General features: G+C 44.8%; 1 protein-coding gene across 9 annotated transcripts in view; it reads right to left on the bottom strand.

Moving 5' to 3' along the window:
* BCLAF1 (BCL2 associated transcription factor 1) overlaps positions 1-13705 on the bottom strand; it is a 366498-nt gene extending 352793 nt beyond the window's left edge. For 7 of the 9 annotated variants that reach the window (XR_013596232.1, XM_078649194.1, XM_078649198.1 and 4 more), the window contains exon 1: positions 13581-13705. The gene's annotated coding sequence lies outside the window, so the exon portion shown is untranslated. The other 2 variants (XM_078649196.1, XM_078649195.1) reach the window with 2 other exon arrangements.
* Positions 13706-14320: the final 615 nt, after the last annotated feature.

Here is a 14320-nt window from a genome sequence, read left to right as displayed (position 1 = left end):
TTTGGCTAAATTATCATTGTGTTCAGATTCATTAATCCCTGTTATCAAAACATCATCTTGAAAATAATGAACTTGTTTTAAGTCTCTAAATAAGGAATGCATCATGCGCTGAAACACGCTGGCTGCAGAGGCCAGTCCAAAAGGTAATCTTTTAAATTGATATACTCCTTCAACAGTGACAAAAGCAGTAAGTTCTCTGGACTTAGGATGTAGAACTACTTGGTGGTATGCTGAGCGGAGATCCAGCTTGCTAAAGAATTTCGCCTTGTCCATTAAAAGTACCATCTCAGAAATGTTAGGGAGTGGGAATTTATCCACTACAATATTCTGGTTGAGGGACCTACGGTCCACACAAAAGCGCAGTTTTCCATCCTTTTTTTTTGTGATAACAGGCGAAAGCCACTCTGAAACTTCTACAGGCTCTATAATATCTTGTTTTTGCATGTCATCTAACATATCCTTCACTTCTTTACGAATGGCAATAGGAATTCTCCTGAGAGCGTGTCTTACAGGAGAAGCATCTTTCTTAAGTTTTATTACATGCATGTAACCATCCAATTTGCCTAAATTTGTACGAAAAACATCGGAGAATTTATCTAGTATGACATTAATACTGTGAAATTCATCAATGACTAAAACGCTTTCTGCTGACCTCGGGTCTAAAATAATGTGTAAATCGTATTGTTGTATCCAGCCTAAAATTGCTGGATCGTCATCTGAAATGTATACTTTACCAGAAGAGCATCTGCCTTTAAATTCAAATGAAGCATCCATAGCGCCTATAATGTTGATAATTTGCCCACTGTACCCTTTCGGAATGATGTCACTTACATGAAGTGTCAAATCGGGCCAGTGTTTCTTAAATAAACACATGGGAAATATAGAGTACATTGATCCTGGATCAACTAGTAACGTTATGGCAACTCCATTTACAATGAAAATGGCTTTTGGTCTCTGAAGACCAACGCAAAGACATGTTCCCACATCATCACAACCTTCAATGCATAAAAACATTTCATTAGGAACATCGTCATCATCAACAAAGGCAACCTTATTGATCGAAGGTGACCTACAGGCTTTGCTAATATGGCCCTTCTTACCACACTTCATACAGGTTTTGTCTCTGGCGAAGCAACCTGCAAAGTCAGCTGCGTGAGCCATGCTGCCACAGCGAAAACAACCCATAAATTTACTTTTTCCAAACGAAACACTATTTCTGTTTCTCTGTTTAAAGTTCGAAAACTTGGGTTTAACATCACTTGAAACAAAGTTTTTAGACTTGACGTCTGTGGAAGTAAAACTCTTATCCATTTTGTTAACGATATTGATGGAATCATCTTTCTTCACTTCCAAACTGTGCATTTCTTCCATGCACTTGTCGGATTCTTCTACCACTTTTGCAATTGCTATAGCCTCCATTAAGCTTGGATTTTTCGCAGCTCAAAGTTTTTGTTTCATTCTTTTGTTCTTGCATTGGACAATTAGTTGATCTCTGATCATCTGATCGGTCATGGGACCAAAGTCACACTTCAATGAAAGTTCCCTTAGTCGTGTAACCATTTGGTCAACAGATTCTTTGTCCTTTTGAGGCATAGTATAGAATTTATGTCTTTGCATGACAATATTGACCTTCTTGCCGAAGTATTTCTCAAGTCTCATTTTCGCTTCAATATATGGATTATCAACTAGCTCACCATCTGCACCACGTAATTCAGGTAGAAATTTGAAAGCATGTTGACCTCCTTTCCCTAGAGAATTTAGTAAGATTGCTTTCTTCCGAGACAAGGGAAATCTAAGACCATCGATAGCTTCCAGGTCATTTTCAAAAATACCTATCCATTCTTCCCACTCTAAGATAGGTGTATCTCCTTCGGTCAGGAATGGTGGAGGTGGTGCAATGGTGGAATTTGCTGTAGTGGCCATGGTAATGAGTAATTGTAAAATAATGAATGCGGAATTAGGCTGAGGCAGGATAAGTTGGCAGGTCAATAAAATATAAAGAAACTGATTGTAATGTAATAGTTTCTTGTAAAATTATAATTTTGTAGCAAGCTTGATAATTGGTAGGAGAGAGAGAGGAAATTTTTTTTTTTTTTTATATTAAATGTATTGTAAATCTCCTAGAAATTAACAGTGACTGATAGTCAATGTATCTTGCGCCGTATCTGCTGACTTCTACAATGTGAAAAGGCAGTATAAATGGTCCTGGATCGTGAACTGCGTCGTGATTGGCAAAAAGTACTCGTTGTGGTTGGCAAAATGAAAACTGTAGAAAATGGCCGCCGTGCGTGCTGGTTGGAGACGTAGTGACGTGGTGGAGACACACGGATGCGCGCGTGAACAGGGAGTAGTAGCTCGCGTAGGAGTGCGCGCGATGTCTTGTGGTGTCTCGTGACGAGTGTTCGGGAAGAGACAGTTACGGATTGATGGTTGGATTAATGTATTTGTTTTATAAAATGAAAAGAATGCGAACTCACGGCAATATCCGGACAGCAACAGTGAAGTTCAGGAATAAGTTGCTGGGTCGTTGGAGGAGTTTAAGATGGCACTCTTGAGTCTGTCATCAATTGTAGAGGAGACGCGATGACAGAGGGCTGGCAGCAGAAGAGGGGTTCTCAGGATCGTCGCCAAAATATTGGCGATACAATCAGCCTCTGGAGACTTGGTGAGTAGGAAGTAACAGAATTTATTGAAGCATGAAGGAAGTTCATAACATCCTGCCTCAGCAACCGCCTAGTAGGAATGGTAGGAATCTGGAATCATGTGCATGCAATGTCTGATTCCAGATTCCACGTTCCACAGCTCGAGGCAGGGCGATGTAGGATACAACAGTACGGCAATAGGACTTTTTTCCTCACCTCCGAGTTACTGATAAAATGCTACAACTGCTCACACCACAGTGAGTCAGCAGATTTTAAAATTGCATGTGAAAACAATGTATAGAAAACCTCGGTTTGGGGGTGAGCCAGAACACTGATCTACTAGGGATGCTGCCTATTACTTTCCCCAATGTTACTATCCACTTGGGACATGAAAAATTTCAGATTTTTGCATTCAAGGTATAACTTCCATTCAGAGCCTTCATGGCACCGATTCTGTACCCCTCCATTTGAGTTATTTCATAATAAAACACTTTAATTTTTCAGCTGAGTAGGAACATTTATTACATATTCTGTTCTTTCTGATGTATTGGGAAGTGTCTGAAAGCCGGGACACAGTGCTTCACGAAATTAAGGTTCAACTCTGTCTCCGAACCAGTGAATGTGGACATTCTGGATAATGTAAAATTGTGGGGTGTCTAAAATTGAGACATTCAGCACCCACATATCCGAGGCATTCTGGTAAGCCATAACCACCGGGTTTAGACTCAGACTGTGTGTTGGCAACTCAAAAAAAAGAGGCATTCGAATGGAGCAAAATAATCAGAATGGACAAAGATGATTAGTGTATCAATTGGCAATTAAATACTTAAGAGGGTCACCGTAAACCGACATGGGAGAAGAGACTACCCAAGGATGAGAGCCAGAAAGCGAGCGGGGAGAGGGCACCTGCTTACAAACAACAACCACGGCAAAATGGGCGAGTTTCCAGCCTCACTGTGTGCTGATGGGTCGCATTGATAGCTTCAAACGTCCATCAACGGGTTACTAATGTAAGAGGGGGACCAAAAGGGGGAGGCACCAAGGACGCTTTCAAGAACTATTATGTAAAAATCAGATCATCAATGTTGGAAGAGGGGAACGAGTCCAGCAGTACACCGCCTCGCAGAGGCAAATCAACCAGCCAGAGCCTATCCCAAGCATCTTCCACGGATCTTAGTGCAATAAGACAGTAGAAGACTGCTGGTTTTTTGTTATTTTATACTTGCCTCGTTCCTCAGTTGTCCCTTTGTAGCCCTTTTTGTTTGTTTTATTTCTTTCTGTAGTCTGGCTCTCTTATCTTCTAGAAAGGCCAGTAACTTCACCGAAGAGTAACAAAGTTCACTTAAAACTTAATGCAAATACGTTAACAAATTTCTTTACTGTAAATGCATTTTCCAAGAAGCATGTTACAGTTTTAAAGTTATGCTAATAATTTCGTCCTCTTCAAGCAGCTGGTCAGTCTTAAGCACCTCCGTTGCTCCCTCACCCCGCCGACTAGCCATTGTTCCCCCCACCGTCTCCTTTGTTGCTCTCCAACACCTAGTGGCACTGCTTTTCCCCTTTCCTCCACGTGCTACTGCTCCCCTTCCTCCTCGCACTGCTGCTAGCCCTCCTCATCACAATGTCCCCACTTCTCTTCTCCCTCCTCAACACACTATTGACCCTCTCTTGTTTATTCACATTTCATTTCTTTTCAAAAGCTTCTGCAACCTCCCATAACTGCCCTTCATCAGCTTTCCTAATTGTTCTTTTTTCTGCACCATCATAAGCCCCCCTTCCCCCCCACTCCCTGACATTCAGCGCCCCTCCTATGATTTTGACTTCTCGACTCGCTGAAAAGAATTCTACTCCAGGAGAGATTACTGTGATGTTCCCTTTCACCACCATTTATTGTACTGTTTGTGTTGGACCTCACAGCACTCACTATTCAAACTTGTGATCCAATAACTACTTTGGAGCGTCATTAAAAAGTTTTTACAATAAGTACTAGCAGCCTGAAGGCACCGCGGCTCAATCTGAGGGTGCTAAATGAACATAGCATGACAATATATTCACTCATCACATAGGAATATTACCCACCAACCTCACACACCTCTCTTTAGCCTATAACATAGGACAGTGAGGTAGGCTATCGCTACTGGGATATACTTGCATTAACCGGTTTCACACCAGACTGGATGACTTGTACCGTAATCCTACATGGGTCTATACAAGGAGTACAACTGCGTTGGGGAATAATAACACTTGCTATGCAATCCGATAGGTACATTTTTTTAAGTAGCAGGACTTTTGAGATCGACATCATGTTAAAAACAAGTGGTTGGCGCTGTGAAAACTAGAGACATGCAGTGCCTTGGTTGGTACAGAGTCTGTTGGTGTTAAGAGCCTATTAAAGTTTGAGCTATTAGTGTTGCATTATTTAGCAATGCCAATAGCTCAAACTTTAATAATGCGAGACCTATTGCATTGCAAAGGCTTGTTTTAATACAGGCAACAAATCTGTGACAATTCCTGCTGTTCTTTTGGGTCATCAACTTAGGAACTTGTTTTGATTTCCTTCTAGTTCACTGTGATGCACTTTTTTGTGCATGTTTGCACATGCGTGTTCCATTGCCACGCTTTGGTATGTATTGCTTTCAATAATAATAAGGATATTTATAAAAAGCGCCTGGTTACGCCTTCCCGGCGTGTCCCAGCGCTGTGGAGAAGGACTGTCAGACACAGAGCATAACCCTTAGAATTAGCAGAAACTACTGGGTGAACAGGAGAGTTTTAAGAAGACTCCTAAACCTGGTCTCCGACTTTTCCAGCCTCAGATAGGCCGGGAGTTTGTTCCAGTTTTGTGCAGCTAAGAAGCGAAAAGAGTGACCGCCCATTCTTGCTTTCTTAATCCTAGGGATTTCCAGCTGCCCAGTCCCATCAGATCTCAAAATTCTACCTGGCACATACCTAGTGACCAAGTTCCCGAGATACGTCGGAGCCTTGTGCCAGAGAATGCGGTGGCAAATGAGAAGGAATTTAAACAGCACCCTCTTCTTGACAGGAAGCCAATGGAGAGTTTCAAGCGCCGACTTTGAAGACGCCCGCCTGGGTAGTTTCAAAATCAGTCGTGCTGCTGCATTTTGCAGGACTTGCAGCCGTCCCAGATTCTTTTCAGACGCCCCCAAATATAATACATTCCCGTAATCCAGACAGGAAGTAATAAGAGCATGCGTCATCGTCTGTCTAGCTTCTAGAGGGAGCAGATCCAGTGTTTTATTTAAGGTTTTTAACACACCAAAACATTTCCCCACTAGTCGACGAATATGACCTTCATAAGAAAGGGCGGGGTCCACCCATACCCCTAGATTCTTAGCCTCCGTACAGGGTACAGGGGTAGGACCTAGACTTTGTGGCCACCTATTCGCAGTCCAACTGGATTTGTCTCCACCCCCCACCATCACCTCGGTTTTACCTCCATTCAACTTTAAGCAGTTCTTATTCATCCATGAAGCCAAGTCCTGCATGCATGCCTTAAAGTTGGAAGCCTCAGCCGAGGGTACCTGGGATAGGGAGATCAGCAGCTGGGTGTCGTCTGCATATGAGACTAACTCCACCCCGAACGCCTGTACCACCTCAGCCAAAGGAGACATGTACAGGTTGAACAGAGTGGGGCTCAGGGCATAGCCCTGAGGCACCCCCTGCTCCAGTGCAACACCGTTGGACTGAAAAGTCCCACGTCGGACCTGGAAACTACGCCCTGTTAGAAAAGATTTCAGCCAGCCCAGAGCAGGACCCGAGACACCACCTCTGTTCAGACACTGCAGCAAGGTGAAACGATGACCTTACAAAAAATGAAGCCTGTAGAAGGGCAGAGGGTGGTGAGGAAATGGAAAAATATTAATGGAGACAAAATGGTAGCACATCTCCTAGCGAATCCACCCCAGATTTTTCTGGATGAGAATCCGGATGCTCTTTGCAGTAATTTGGATGATAGACTTCGAAGGGCGGCCGACTACGTGGCGCCAGCACGAAGGGTCAACTTAGTAAATAGAGGCTCGGGATCCCCTTGGTATAATGACTCTCTAAGGGAGAAGAAGAGGGCTTTACTCAAGGCGGAGAGAGCTTGGCGCAGAGCCTATGACACCAATGCGCGAAGTCTCTATATGCTAGAACTATCGACCTATAAACGGGCAATAACAGCCAGGAAGGCCGAGTTCTATGAGGAAAGGATCACTACAGCTAAAGATCCACAAAAAGAAATCTTTACAGTCCTAAATGAAGTGAGGAAAACAAGAGATAAGAGGCCGGAGTTCACTCTAGAGGACTGTCAGAGATTTCAGGACTTTTTCACCAGCAAAATTACAGACCTCATCTCTGAAATTGCTCGTACTCCCATGCATGCCTGCCCCTTATAGACCACCCCGGTTAAGAAGCTGGTGGACAGTCCTTTGGACACTCTACCCTTGATTGCGAAGGATGGACTGTCATTGCTTATGGGGCGAGTTAAGTCTGGCTCTCAGGCTGATCCTTGCCCTCCTGAAGTATTCAAACTGGCTATGCCAGGAATAGAGGAAGAGGTCTTGGCTCTCCTGAATTCATCCTTAGTATTAGGCAAGGTTCCGTCAGCCTTCAAGGAAGCACGACTGATCCCTTTGCTAAAAAAAACAGGGGCAGACGTGAAATGCCTGAAAATTTTCAGGCCTATCTCCCAGATTCCTTTCCTGGCCAAAGTGCTAGAACAGCATGTTTTGTCCGACCTCTCTGACCATCTGGAAAGGAATGGTTTGTTGGAACCAAATCAATCGGGGTTCCTTGCGAATCACAGCACTGAGCTGGTCATGCTGTCTATCTTAGATGAGCTCAGGAATAGGGCAGATAGGAAGATACCTGGTGCCCTGGTGTTGTTAGACCTCTCCGCGGCGTTTGACACTATGTGTCATAAACAACTTCTGTCGCGGCTGAGGGACTTCGGCATTCAGGGCACAGCTCATGTCTGGTTTGCCTCTTTCCTACAAGGGAGGACGCAAAGAGTACAGCTGGGAGAATTGCTTTCCACTGCAACACCAATTTCATGTGGAGTGCCGCAGGGGTCTGCTCTGTCGCCCCTTTTATTTAATATATATCTACAACCGTTGATTTCACTCAATCAAATGGATTGTCAGGTGTATAATTACGCTGACGACACCCAAATCATCATCCAAATGGATGATGCTCCTGGGGCGTTAGCAAGGCTGCAAAATATCCTCAAGCATACAGCCAACTGGATGTCTTTGAACTCCTTAAAAATCAACCCTGACAAGAGGGAGGTTTTACCAATCACCATTGCCGGTAACCTATGGCACGACGGGTTTTGGCCAAGAGAACCTGGGCCACCCCCAGAACCTGCAGCGGTGGTAAAAAGCCTAGGCATCCATGTGGATGATAAACTATCCATGCGGAAGCAAGTCACCACGGTGGTAGGAACTTGTGTTGGTCTTCTCCGACAACTTAGGAAAATTGTGCCATTATTGTCCTTCTCCACCTTGAGACGGGCGGTATCCGCAATGATACCATCAAGGTTGGACTATGGCAATTCGCTTTATTTAGGACTGCCCCAAAAACTTCTGGATAAACTTCAAGTGGTGATGAATGATGCCGCCAGGCTCATCTTTCAGAAACCAAGGAGCTCGCATGCGTCCCCACTTATGCGCGAGCTACACTGGCTGCCAGTAAGGCAGAGGGAGCTCTTTAAAGGGCTCTGCATCGCACACAAATCGCTCTATGGAAAGGCGCCAAGATATATCAAGACCCGTTTGACTCTATACAAACCGGGTAGATCGTTAAGATCTGCTGAAGCAACCCTTCTTACCCAACCACGCTTCAGACTGGCCACAGTGGGTGGCCGCGCCATTTCCAATACCCTCCCAGCAGTCTGGAATAATCTGTCGGCGGATTTGCGGAAGGAATCCAATTTGATGTCCTTCCGGAAGAAGTTGAAAACTGTTCTTTTTCAGAAGGCCTGGGTTGGGTTATAACTCCTGGTAGGGCTTTTTAGGAATTTCTGCTGTGCGTACCAGACAAAGCGCTTAGAGACCCCTGGGTTATAACGCGCTATATAAATCGAATAAATAAATAAATAAAATAAATAAAATGTGCCACAGTGCCGAACGCTGCACTAAGGTCTAACATTATCAGTGCCATGGTGTGCCCCGCGTCTACTCCTTGCCCGATGGTCTCCGTGGCTCTTAGCAGAGCGGTTTCCATGGAAAATCCTGGCCGAAACCCTGATTGGGAGGGGTAGCCACCTCTAGGTGCGCCATCAGTTGGGTATTGACCACTTTCTCCGCTACATAAGGCAGCAGTGAAATGGGTCTTAGGTTTTCCAGAATGTCATGGCTGATAGTGGATTTTTTTCTGATCGGCAGGACCACCGCTCTTTTCCAGTTCACTGGCAACATATGGGATGCAAAAGAAATCTCCAAAACGGCGCTGATGTAAGACTCCAGGATCTCCAGACTCTCTCCTAGCACTTTAGGAGGGGCTGGATCCCTAGGGGAACCAGATTTAATACTGAGACAAATGCTTCTTAAAGTCTCCGGAGGGGGGACTGTAAAGTAAACAAGTCTCTGACCCATCCCACTATCTCCCACCACTTCTTCAAAGTCCAGTCCACTCCTCGGGCTGCCAGTGAAAGAGGAATAGATGTTCCTCACCTTCAGGGAGAAGTATTCTGCTATTCTGTTGCACTCATCCACCGAGTCACTACTGGGCGCATTCAAGCAAGCCACAGTGGAGATTTCCTTGTAAATTCTATAACGTTCCTTTGAGGAGTTCTCAGCCTGTCCAATTCCGATTTTGTAATGGGCAGCCTTAGCCCCTCTCAATAGTATTTGATATCTCCTCTGTCCTTATCTGTATAGCCTCTTCTCCTGAGCTCTGAAACCCCTTCTCCAACTCCTTTACAGTCTCTTGCAGTCTGCCTTGGCCTTCTGCGGGGGTAAACCAAGGATCGGACTTTCTTACTCTATCGTCGGATCTCTTCAGATGTAACGGCGCCACTTTGTTAAGGGCATTCAAAATGCGATCATTCAGATTTTCATTAGCACTTTCGCTGTCATACCCTCCCGGGGGCTCCCTTGCCTCAGTTCCCTACTAAAGGTGTCCTGTGATTAGTTCTTCCACTTTCTACAGGGATAGTTGTTATTCATTCCCTTCAGTGAGTCTTCCGTAGTTACATCAATACTAAGAGGCACCAGAAAGTGATCCAACCAGGGAACTGGGAGCAGCGTTCCTACTTCCACACCCTCCCAGCTGGCAAACACAGGATCTAGCAAGTGGCCTAGCTGATGAGTGGGGGCGCAGGATTTAAGATCCAGCTGCATAGACTGCAAGTCCTGGCGCAGCTCCGCTGCCTCCTTTTGCAGAGAATCTTCAAAATGCACATTCAGATCACCCAACAATAGAAGTTTGTTCCGCCTGATCGCCAAGTGGGCAATGCCCTCTTGAAGACTAAGCCTAAAATTCCCAAGGGCTCCGGGAGGTCTATAAATGAGGATCCCAGTAATAGAGGACTTAGGGCCTAGTTTTAACAGAAAGTGTCCGGCCTCGCTGTTCTTCACTAGTAAGGGTTCCAGGATGCATTCGTAGGGTGTTTTAGTAATAACTGCAATCCCACCCCCCCCCAACCCGTAGCTCTATCAATTCTGGCTATATTGTATCCAAGGGGGAGGGCCTCTATTATATCAGGGTCCGAGTTTGCCCCCAGCCAGGTCTCCGTCAGGAACAGCACATCCAGCATTTCATCCATGAGAAGCTCCGAAATCTCAACACTGTGCTTACTGAGGGATCTGCAGTTCAGTAGTCCACCCACAAGCAATTTCCTGCTCGTCTGACTGTATTGCTCCCAGCTTCCCTTAAAGGAGCAATGTTGGCAGCTCCTGAATTGCATCGCAACCATAGAGTGTCTGAAAGTCTTCGTAATGGGAGGGAAAAGCTGTATAAGTTCCTCTCTCCCATACTGAGTAGGCAGGCACTTAATTTGGGCAGAGGTTCTGGCCACGGCCGCGGACGGGCGCAGACAGGCTTGCCTTTGGCGCGGCCGCTGTCCTTCCCGCCTTAAGTAGGGAGAGGGGCGGGGAAACTAGAGCGCTGACCTGGTTGCTGTGGGCCCGGAAGTGCTGGGCTCATCCTCACCCTCCGCAACAAACGCCCACAATGGACGCGGCGGAACGAGGCGGGCGGGCAGGCAACGCAGGTAAGTCAACAACCAGGACTCGAAATTCAGCCCCTTTAAGGTTCCCCCAACACAGGTTCCCACAGATATGCAGCACACTTAAAAGATTAAAAACCAATAGTTTTTAAAAAAAGTAGCCAAGCAATTTTCGCCCGCGCTCTTAACTCTGCGCCAGCGACTGCCAGTAGTTACATTCAAAGCAGATAGAGCCTGCCGCTGCCACCGACAAGCTCGGGTACGATATTGGAATTAATTCTCTTATATCTTTCAATTTTCTTTTCCTTACTGATTGAGTACTACTCTTCCCGGGCATTAATTGTTTATCCAGAGTATGATTTTTGTATAGAACTTAGGGACCGCTGTTCTTTATACCCACTCACACACTGCAGCACCTACTCATTATATAGTCTCAATCTGGGTTTGATGTTAAACACTGACCAGCATAGGTCAGTGTGCATTACCTTTTTTTTTATAACATAAGTATAGTTGAAATGTTATGCAGTTAAAGAAAAACATTGTCTGGTATAGTCTTTCAAAGTTAGAGGTTAACTGAAGGTATACATTTGATTAGTGCTACTTACAATTTATATATTTAAAGTACAAGAAATGATGTATGAAGGTTTTACGCTGTAAAGTTGGCATTAGTGAGCCATGTGATAAAGCTTGTAAACAATGATAGGAAAGTCAGTTTCTCTTTCAAAGTTTAGAATCAACTTCCAAGAGGGAGAAAGAGGCTGAAGGGCATAGTCTGAAGTATCTTTAAAACTTTTTGCTGAAAAGAGGTGGTCTTTGGCATCAAAAAGGAAAACGTTCTGTTCAGTTGCAGCTAGCGTTCATCCTATACAAATAAGAAGAACTTCCTCTTTATTGTCTTGGTACCAACAGACAGAGACGTAACGTATCCAGTGGTCAAACAAACTAGTCACACTACATTGTGAATTAAAAATTATTTTTTAAGCAGCAACCACCACCACCACCAGAAAACAAATTCAACATGAAAAAATAATAACAGACGTTTCTCAAACACATTTGACATTTAAAGGTAGGCCACAACTTTAAATTAGATAGCTAGGTAACGGGATATATTAAATATGCTATGTTCTGTCAGTGTCATTCAAACATTACTATTGCATATTTTAAGTATCTAAGATATTAGTGCAACCTATTTTCTTAACTATATGGGGTGGTTTGGTTAGAATACCTACTAACAGGGGTGCAACTAGACCCGAAATTCGTATGGGGGAGGTGGAATGCTGCTCCCAGCCAGGGCTGGTCGTAGATGAGGTCACAGGGTTTTTTGGCACCCCTTCTCCATTTCCTCCTTCTCCATGAATTCATTCAGTACCACTCACTAACCACCTCATCTCTCTATAGCACCTTCCTGACAAACATTTAATTTTTTCACAGCGCTACTCATAGTTTACTTACACTCAATTCTGGAATCTACATGGTACACGTTCTTTGTAGCAGGCACATAACCCGCTGTGTGGGTGGCAGGAGTGCCCATGTGAGTGCTCAATGAGCGATGCAACAGTGTTAGAATAGGGTAAGAGGAGTGACTGCAGGGTGAGTGAGGTGACCATATGAATTTGGGTGCGGAAGAAAGCAGAGTGGAACAAATTAATGCATGGTTAGTGATGGGTGCGGATGAGAGTGGAACAAATTAATGCATGGTAAGTGATGGGCTTGTTTGAGTGCGACTGCAGATTGAGCAGTGAGGGGGACAGGTAAGTGAAGTGTCATATGAGCGCAGGGGGAGTAGTGTGCTCGTGTGACAGCAGGGTGAGGTCAGGGTGAACCAGTGAATGTGGACATTCTGGGTAATGTAAAATTGTGGGGTGTCTAAAATTGAGACATTCAGCACCCACATACCCGAGGCATTCTGGTAAGGCATAACCACCTGGTTTAGACTCCGACTGTGTTTTGGCGACTCAAAAAAAAAAAAAAAAAAGGCATTCGAATAGAGCAAAATAATCAGAATGGACAAAGATGATTAGTGTATCAATTGCCAATTAAATATTTAAGAGGGTCACCGTAAACAGACGTGAGAAAAGACTACCGGTGGATGAGAACCACAAAGCAAGCGGGGCGAGGGCACCCGCTTACAAACAACCACGGCAAAATGGGCGAGTATCCAGCCTCAATGTGTGCTGATCATGGGTCGCACTGATACCTTGAAACGTCCATCAACGGGTTAATAATCTAAGTGGGGGACCAAAAGGGGGAGGCACGAAGGACGCTTTCAAGAACTATTATGTAAAATCAGATCATCAACGTTGGAAGAGAGGAACGAGTCCAGCAGTACACCGCCTCGCAGAGGCAAATCAACCGGCCAGAGCCTATCCCAAGCACCACTCACGTTAGAGAAAAATTTGCAGTTAGACGAGCCGAAAAAGCAGCAATGGGTACAGAAAAATGAACGACGACAACCGACAGTGAACATGGTCTTCACCTACATCGGCAACCAAGACCGTCCAAATAGGAACATGGGATCTTGAGTTACACTGTTAAATGTCTAACGGCACCCATCACGCGCCCTAGCGCCGCGCGCACCTGCACCGGCTACCCCAGGTAGCAGTGCAACGTTTGAGGCCGAACGTGTACCTCACAGCCCGCGAGACAAACAGGAAGGGGGCGCGTTCGCGCGCGCCACAATTCCCGGTTAACCGTCTACAGCCGCTCGCACCGACAGTACCGCACTCTCATCCACCCCTTTACGTTTTTGTAAAATCACACCACCTCACCTGCAGCCACATTTAAGCAAGTCAAGCTCCACTGTGCCCGATACTGCTGTCATCCATCCCTGTCGATTCTTCAGCGTACTGCACATGCGCGCGCATGCACGAGGGTAGTCTTGCACTTGCGCACGAGTAACAGGATGACGTCACAAGTATAGCCCGATTACTTCTTTCACCGATTCGGCATGGATCAGGCCGTCTGTTGACCCGGAAGTGAAGCAAAAGCCGTTGATCCAATCAGTAGTACCCTTTTAAATCAGGGAGTTCATAAGTGTGACGTGCGAGCCTACTTTAAGATTCACAACAAGTCGCATCCTTTTGCAGGTCCATGTGTTTTTGACAACTGTGCGTTGCTGTGTGACTTTGGAAGATTTAAGTTTGTGAATATAGATTCAAAAATCACAGTATAGGAAATGATTTTGACTAATATGACCAGGCAGGCAAATGATCCAATACATCCAATAACGGATATAGTGTTATATGACGAGCAAATATAACAATGTGTAACGTAAATCTGATATTGTTGTAAAGAGCTCTGATGCATTGGGGCCAAAATCGAGCTATATATATAAAAGAAGTTTTAAAAAATACCTCCTAATAATAAAAAAAAAAAATTTTTTAAATTACATGCAGGATTTTTTAAGGGTTATAAGTGCATGTTTGTGGAACCTTGCTTCTGGAGCGTCTGCTAATTAGCGTTTTCAGTCCAATTAGACAAATTGTTAAGAAGGAATACACGTTGTCAT

This window comes from Lissotriton helveticus, chromosome 6 (assembly GCF_964261635.1).
Source record: "Lissotriton helveticus chromosome 6, aLisHel1.1, whole genome shotgun sequence".
Lineage (NCBI taxonomy): Eukaryota > Metazoa > Chordata > Amphibia > Caudata > Salamandridae > Lissotriton > Lissotriton helveticus.
The sequence above is the reverse complement of the archived record's forward strand: the minus strand, read 5'-3'. Positions and strand labels throughout refer to the sequence as shown.